General features: G+C 49.4%; 1 long non-coding RNA gene across 1 annotated transcript; it reads right to left on the bottom strand.

The window, feature by feature from the left end:
- Positions 1–555: 555 nt before the first annotated feature.
- On the bottom strand, positions 556–3,112 carry LOC116624184. Its single transcript, XR_004297849.1, has 4 exons — positions 3,057–3,112; positions 2,294–2,452; positions 1,768–1,796; positions 556–898 (listed from the first exon to the last, which is right to left on the bottom strand). It is a non-coding gene; the product is annotated as an uncharacterized LOC116624184 (long non-coding RNA).
- Positions 3,113–7,790: the final 4,678 nt, after the last annotated feature.

Below are 7,790 nucleotides of genomic sequence, written 5' to 3'. Positions count from 1 at the left end.
CCAGCCAGTCCCAGCTCAGCAACCCCTCCCCCCACCCTCCACCGCTGTGTCCTCCAACGGGGTCTGCAGCAGCTCTGCTTGGCTGCCCCCCACCCAGGACCCTCAGTCTGAAGGAAGAGCTCGGGCCATGGGGGAGCAGGTAGGACCTGGCTGTTCAGATCTCACCGCACCCAGGACCAGCTGGAGTCTAAAGAAAGGAGGGGCAGATTTAAAATAAAATTCTTTCAATGTGAGCTAGCATCTTCCCTTTAAGGGACAGGAAAAGGCTAGAAGCGCGAGACCAAGGCTGGCTCTCTTCGGCAGAGAGGAAACCCCAGGAGCCTGGACCGTAGCGCCACCACCGGAAGGGCAGGACCTGTCTGGCAGCAGGCTAGAGGCCAGCCCTGGCTCGCTTGCTTCCGGCCTGGGTGCTCCTGAGCAGTAGCCCGTCCCAGGTTCTTGTTCCTGATATGCAGATACAATCCCCACCTGGTGCAAGGGTCCGAGGCAAGGATGCCAAGTGCTGGGCACAGACAGGTGCTCCATGAAAGATTGCCTCAAACAAAGATGCATCAGGGCTCTGAGTGCGGGTGGGGTGCTGGCAAGGGTTGGGGGGCCCAGACAGGCTGTTTCTGGTCCTCCGAGAAGGAGGCACCTTTTGTCCAGCCCTGTGGGGTCTGCCCCTTAAGCTATGAAACACTCCAACGAAATCAATGGAGCCTCCCGTGGTCCTGCCAGGGTCTTAGCAGTCTGGGCTGCTATAGCAGAATACCACAGACCGGGGGGCTTAAACAACAGACTTTTATTTCTCACAGTTCTTCAGGCTGGGAAGTCCAAGCTCCAGGTGGCAGCAGATCTGACGTCTGGTGAAGGCTTTCTTCCTAGTTTGCAGACAGCCATCTTCTTGTCGTGTCCTCACCTGGGAGAGACAGAGGCCACCTCTCTGGTGTCTCTTCTAAGGACACAGATCCCCTTCCCGAGGCTCCACCCTCATGACCTGACTCCCTCCTAGAGGACCCACCACCAACACCATGGCACTGGGGATGAGGTGAAGGGCGCTGACGAGCAAGCCAGGGCACAGGGAAGTTAGTTGGCCAGAGTCACTCAGCGGTGCAGGGGTAGATTCGGGACTTGAATTCATCTCTGGGGAAAAGATGCTTGGGGTTCGTCACCCGTGGAGGAGAATGATAAGCCCGATCTCTTCTCCTTCTAGAGCAGCACAAACCCCACGCTGATGTGGAGAGGAAAGTGTCCCAGGCCAAGGGGAGAGTGGGGTCAGGCCTCAGGGGTCATGGCCTTCAGCACAGGACACTGGAAAATGGAACTGAACCAACATTGTTTGCACGTGTATTTGCAAGGCTTGCTGTAGCATCTCCCAGTTTAAAAGCCAACAAAAGAAAACCCTTGCTCCTCCACCTTCCCAGCTATTGTCCTAGGCACGCTTTCTGCCCCAAGCGTCTGAACACCATCTACACCCCACCCCCTCTTTCCTTTTTCTCACCTCTCATTTGTTCTAAACCCCAACTCTGCCTTCTCTTCCCACCTCTCCATGGAAACTGTGCTCATCAGATCACCAGTGAACCCCATATTGGCAACTTCAAGATATCTTTAGGTTCTCCTCTTATTAGATCTCTCCACATAATTCAACTTCTCTAGAATGAGTTTCCCTCCTCCTCTGCAGTTCCTCAGGACGTGGGCCTTGACCATCTCTTCTCTTTGCACCTTCTCTCTCTCATCCAGTCTGATGGCCCTAAGACTCCTTTCAGTCAACAAATATGTATTACGTACCTGGTATGTGCTGGGCACTGTTCTAGGCACTGGAGAGAAGAGAGAACAAAATATTTGGTTCCTGCCCTCATGGAGCTTACATTCTAGTACAGGAAATGGATAAAATACAAATAAATATATAATATCATGTCAGCTGGCGATAACTAGACTTACATAAATTGTTAAAGAGATGAGGAGGAGCAGATTAATAACATGGAGGGGCTTTAGGTTTCAGACAAGATGGCGGCCTCGCATGGGCCAAGAGAGGACTTTTTAGCCGTGTCTTCTTTCTCTCACACAACCGAGGCAGAGTATTGCTCATCCCATCATTGTTCGAGGGCAGGAAAACAGAACAAGCCAGGGGTACCATCCCAACCCCAGCTGGGGAGGGGCTTTCTATGAAAGAGGGTGGTTGCCTCTCACTGGGTAGAAACTTCACTGTAAGGGCTCAGGGTTGCCGGGAGGTGGGTAGACACAAGGGGACAGGGGGTAATGAGCCCAGCACTGCTAGAGACTCCATTCTGAGGTGGGCCCCCTCCTGGCTTACCTGAAGGAGTGTGTGCGGGGGACTGGTGTCCTGTCCCCAGAAAGACAGAGCCAGCTGGGGCAGCTGATTGCTCCCAAGAAGGTCAACGATGAGCTTGCAGGAAAGAACACTGAGATATCTGTGGAACTTAACTCCTATGCCAAAGGCTGCAAAACTGAACTAAGGGAAAAGACCAAATAGGAACTTTAATCATAGTAAAGATGTACCAGAGGCAAAGAATAACAACACACGTATCAAAGGACTTGTACCTAGAATATATAAAGAACATTTGCAACTCAAGAAGAATGTTATTTTTTTTAAAGATTTTATTTTTAAGTCATCTCTACACCCAACATGGGGCTTGAACTCACAATCCCAAGATCAAGAGTTGCACACTCCATCAACTGAGCCAGCCAGGCACCCCAGAATTTTATTCTTATTAAAAGCCCAATTTTAACGGGCAAGACTTGAATGAATGCTTCCCTCCTTCCCCCACCAAAAATACAAAAATGGCCAATGAGACCATGAAACATACAATGTTATCAGTCAGCAGGGACATGAAAATTAAAAACACAGGATACCACGACACAGCCATTAAAATGCCTGGGATGTGAAAGTCTGACTGCCCCAAATGTTGGAGAGGATACAGCACAACTGGAAGAGTCTCATACTCTACTGGTGGGAAAATCAAGTGGTACGACCACTTGAGGAAAACAGTCTGGCAATTTCTTTGAAAGTTGCACATCTGCCATTTGACCCAGCCATTCTCCTTTTAGGGGTTTACCTGGGAGAAATGAAAGCCTTTGTCCGTATAAAGACTTAAATGCAGGGGCACCTGGGTGGCTCCATCGGTTAAGCATCTGCCTTCGGCTCAGGTCATGATCCCGGGGTCCTGGGATCGAGTCCTGCATCGGGCTCCTTGCTCAGCGAGAGTCTGCTTATCCTTCTCCCTCTGCCTGCTGCTCCCCCTGCTTGTGCTCTCTCTCTCTCTCTCTCTCTCAAATACATAAAATCTTTAAAAGAAAAAATAAAGACTTGTATGCAAACATTCATAGCAACTTTATTTGTAACAGCCCCAGTCTGGAAACAGTGTCCATCAATGTGTGAGTAGATAAATAACTTGTGATACACAGCTACAATAAACATGAATGAACTATGAGGACACACAACAGAAAGAGATCTCAGAATGATTATGTTGAATAGATGAAGTCAGATGAGGAAAGAGTCCACACTGTGTCCATGGAGTGGCTTGTAAACAACAGAAATTTATTTCTTATGGTTCTGAAGGCTGGGAAGTCCAAGATGAAGATGCTAGCAGATTCAGGGTCTGGTTTGGAGACAACAGTCTTCTCATTGTGTCCTCACATGGTGGAAGGGGTGAGCCAGCTCTCTGTGGCCTGTTTTATAAGGGCATTAACCCCATTCAGGTGGGCTCCCCATTCATGTCCTAATCACCTCCCAAAAAGCCCCACCTCCAAATACCGTCATACCGGGGGTGAGGTTTCCACCCAGGAATTTTGGGGAGACACATTCAGTCCATAGTAATAGATATGGCCAACTTGATCAAATCGCACCCTTTATGCCGAAGTTTGTTGTATACCCCAATAGAGCTGTTAGGGAAAAATGAGAACAAGAGTAGAGAAGTAATGGGCAGGAGTGAACAGTAGGTTGCAAACAGGAGGGCACCTAGGAAATCTGAATATGGAGCAGTTAAATTCCTAGCACCCGTCCAAGGCACTCACCCTGGTGGAAAGCGAGGCACTCATCCTGGTGGACTGGGAGCATTCTGAATAGTGACACCTCTCACATTTGTCCACCTTCCCATACTCTACCCCCAAAATGCTTTCAGTCAGGATTTCTCTCTGAGGAAACTGACCAAGCTAATGGCAAAGACCTACAGATATTGCCATGGGGGCTCCCAGTGAACCAGCTGGACTCCTGCTTCGTTACCCTACAGTGTGGCCCATAGTCAACAAACAAGCGCTTCCCACTCAATAGAAAGCTCTCCCAATGAGGATTTTAGCGCCTCACTCAGCACTCTGAGGAGCCCGCAACGGATGGATCACTAGGCCTTTGAAGAAAGTATGTCTACCTGAAAGTTACCCAAATGAACAGAAGCTGAGAACCAAGAAAGAATAAACCACAACACAAGGAGGGGCGCCTGGCTGGCCCAGTGGGTTAAGCGCCTGCCTTCAGCTCTGGTCATGATCCCAGGGTCCTGGAATCGAGCCCCACATCGGGCTCCCTGCTCAGCGGGGAGTCTGCTTCTCCCTCTGCCCCTCCCCCGGCTTGTGTTCTCTCTCTCACTTGCTCTCTCAAATAAATAAGTAAAATCTTAAAAAAAAAAAGACTTAAAAAAAAAAAAAACCACTGGAAGAATGAGGAGGAGAAACCAATCAAGCAATGGTAATAGTTGGAAATATGAATGTACTCCTCTCAGAAATGGGCTGATGAAGCCACAGGGAGTGGCAGGTGGTCACAAGACCCTTTACCATTTTTGTCTTTATTTCCTGTTTTGAGCCCCCCCAAAGTTGGACTGTTTTCACTGTTTGATAACAAATAGACATATTCTACTATGTACATAACTGATGTCATCCACTATCATCATGATTCATGTTTTGGGTGTTAAAAACCACTTCTCCCCTTTGGAACTCAGGGTCAATATTTGGATGATCCGTTGGAATGAAGGTAAGACATAGTAAAGAGCCCCCTGCACGCTCATCATCTATGGTCCCTTGACCCTGGGCTCCTTTCCAGCTACTACCACACCTCTCCTTCCCTCCCAGCCAGTACTTGCCCCCGGAGAAGCATGTATTTACCAAGAGTCTCCTCCTTCTCCCTCTCCAATGCATCGGCTTCTGTCCTAAGGACTTTGCTGGAAGAGCTCTAACCAACTCTCTCAATGCCTTCAAATGGTCAAATCCAATGGATTGATTGATTTTCAGGGCTTATCCTCTGAGACTCCTCTGCAGCATTTGACCATGTTGGCTATCTGGTCCTGGAACTCTGTTTTTTTTAGGACACGAGCCTCTCCTGATTCTTTCCAGCTTGTTACCTACTTCTCTGCAGATTCTTTCTCTGCCCACCCCTTCAAGAGCAGTGTTTCCTTCAGCTCTTCCTCCTCAGCCATGCCCCCTTCTCACTCTGCCTAGTCTCCTGGGCGATTTTACTTATGTCCATAACTTCAATTGTCCCTTTAGGTGATGACTCACTAGCCTCTTTCTTAAATTCTAAAACTGTCCAATGGGACTCTCCATGGGCACTTCAAACCCAGCAGGTCCCCAAATTCTGCAGAGTGTCATCATTCCCTTTTACCTTTCTCATGTATTTTTATCTTGCTTGCATGATTCCAACCATCTGTCCGTCCATCCATCCATCCATCCATCGATCCATCCAGTCGCGTAAGCCAGAAACCCGGGTTTACCTCAGCCCCTCCTTCTCTCTTCTACTTCCAGGTCCAAACATTCTCCAAATCCTAAAGATTCCATCTTCCAAATATCTCCTGCATTCACTGGCATCCTCATTGCCTTAGCTCATGACCACACCATCACTCTCCTGGGCTATGTGAATTTTCCTCCACTCGGCCCTTACCTACAGTCTCGCTTAGCTTCACTCCTTATTTCTTTCTATTTTTTTAAAAAGATTTTATTTATTTATTTGAAAGAGGGAGAGAGAGAGCATGAGTAGAGGGGAGGGGTAGAGGGAGAGGGACGAGCAGACTCCCTGCTGAGCGGAGAGCCCAATGCGGGGCTCGATCCCAGGACTCTGAGATCATGACCTGAGCCGAGGCGGACCCTTAACCAATGAGCCACCCAGGCGTGCCTCTCCAGAAGCTCTGAATCTCGGCTGGCTTGATTCAGGGCTGCAGGAATACTGCTTGCCGATTCCAGCAGTAGCCACAGCGGTAGCACTCTGACAAACCAGAAGCTCGCTCTACCTGGACTCTTGGCACCTCCTAGTCCCTGTTCTTTTCCAGACCTAATTCATGAGCCTTTTTCTTTTTTCTTTTTTTTTTTTCTTTCAGGACTGTGAGTTACCAGATATTCTTCGAATGAGTCCCTTTTCTGTTAAAATTAGCCCAAATCTATTTGTTACTTGTAACTGGGAAGATGGCTCCAAAATCCAGACTCATTAATAAGGCAGTGAGTGGCCTCCACCTTCCCCGGCACCTCCTTCTGTCACGACCCCCTGAACCATTCACTGCAGCCTGCAGGGTAACTCGCCATACCCCGAACACACCACACCTAGAAAATTCCTCCTCTTCCTTCCCCTTTGAGTCTCAACTTGTGCCACTTCTTCCGTGAAGCCTCCCTTGCTGCTCCCAGGCACTCCACCTTCCGGGGGGGGCCCTGGTACCCCCCATCACATTTTACTGAAACTGCCCCCTTATGTGTCTAACCCTCCAAAGTGGGACTAAGCACAGCCTGGCACACAGTAGTACTATGCTCAGTCAAAGCCCCTCTAAGCCTGGCTCCTCATCCCCAAAATGGGGATAATGACACCAAGTTTCTTTCTTTTTTTTTTTTAAGATTTTATTCATTTATTTGAGAGAGAGAAAGCACAAGCGGTGGGTGGGGGGCAGGGGTAAAGGGAGAGAGAGAAGCAGACTCCCCACTGAGCAAGAAGCCCGACGTGGGACTCGATCCCAGGACCCCGAGATCAGGAACTGAGCTGAAGGCAGATGCTTAACTGACTGAGCCACCCAGGCGCCCTGACACCAAGGTTCTTGCTTACAACCTGCAGACAACATTTCTTAAGCATAGATGCTAGAAGGATGCTGCATAGCTTGGAGAATTGCCAGGGAAGGACCAGGCTCAGCTCGGGCTCCGACCAGGAAGGAGGGGCAGCCAGGGCACAGCCAAGGGCAGGCTGGTCCAGGCACCGTGGCACTGGCTCACGCTGGTCCCAGCAGGGAGACCTCTGGTCTGATCTTGTATCTGGACCTACTGCTTAGGTGTGTGTCCAGTCCACTTGTGGGGGCAGGTCAAACATTTACCTGGCTTTTTCAGCTTCTGATTGAGAGGGAGGCCCTGTCTCCCACCAAGACTCACACAACGGGGACATCCTCAAATACGGGGGGGACAGTTCAGGTGCTCAAGGTTTTCCCCTCAGTGACGATGTCCCTTGCGCAAAGCCAGAGGGTTGTAAGGAGGATTAAATGAGATAATGCATGACCCAGTGATTCTCACATATTTCCCCTAAAGGTAGAAAGGATGGAAGGTATCCCCGTCAGGAGGTCCAGCCCGGAGCCTCAGACTGCATGCTTGTGTTAAATTCATTCAACAAGCACTTGCCGTGGGCCGGGGAACACATCACTGAACAGAAGAGACAAAATCCCTACTTGGTGGATCTATATTCTAGTGTTTATCTTTGAAGCCTCATGTCTTACTTGAAAGTGAGTGCAGACTTTTGCATTCTGTTTCATAACGGGACCATAATAATGCACCCGTAACATACAGGGCTTGTTTCAATGCAGAAGTAAGGGCTTCCTACCAGTGGGCTGGTGGCCGCCCTGCTA

The sequence above is a fragment of the Phoca vitulina genome, unplaced genomic scaffold (assembly GCF_004348235.1).
Source record: "Phoca vitulina isolate PV1807 unplaced genomic scaffold, GSC_HSeal_1.0 scaffold65, whole genome shotgun sequence".
Taxonomy (NCBI): domain Eukaryota; kingdom Metazoa; phylum Chordata; class Mammalia; order Carnivora; family Phocidae; genus Phoca; species Phoca vitulina.
This window is presented reverse-complemented; position numbering and strand designations above follow the sequence as displayed.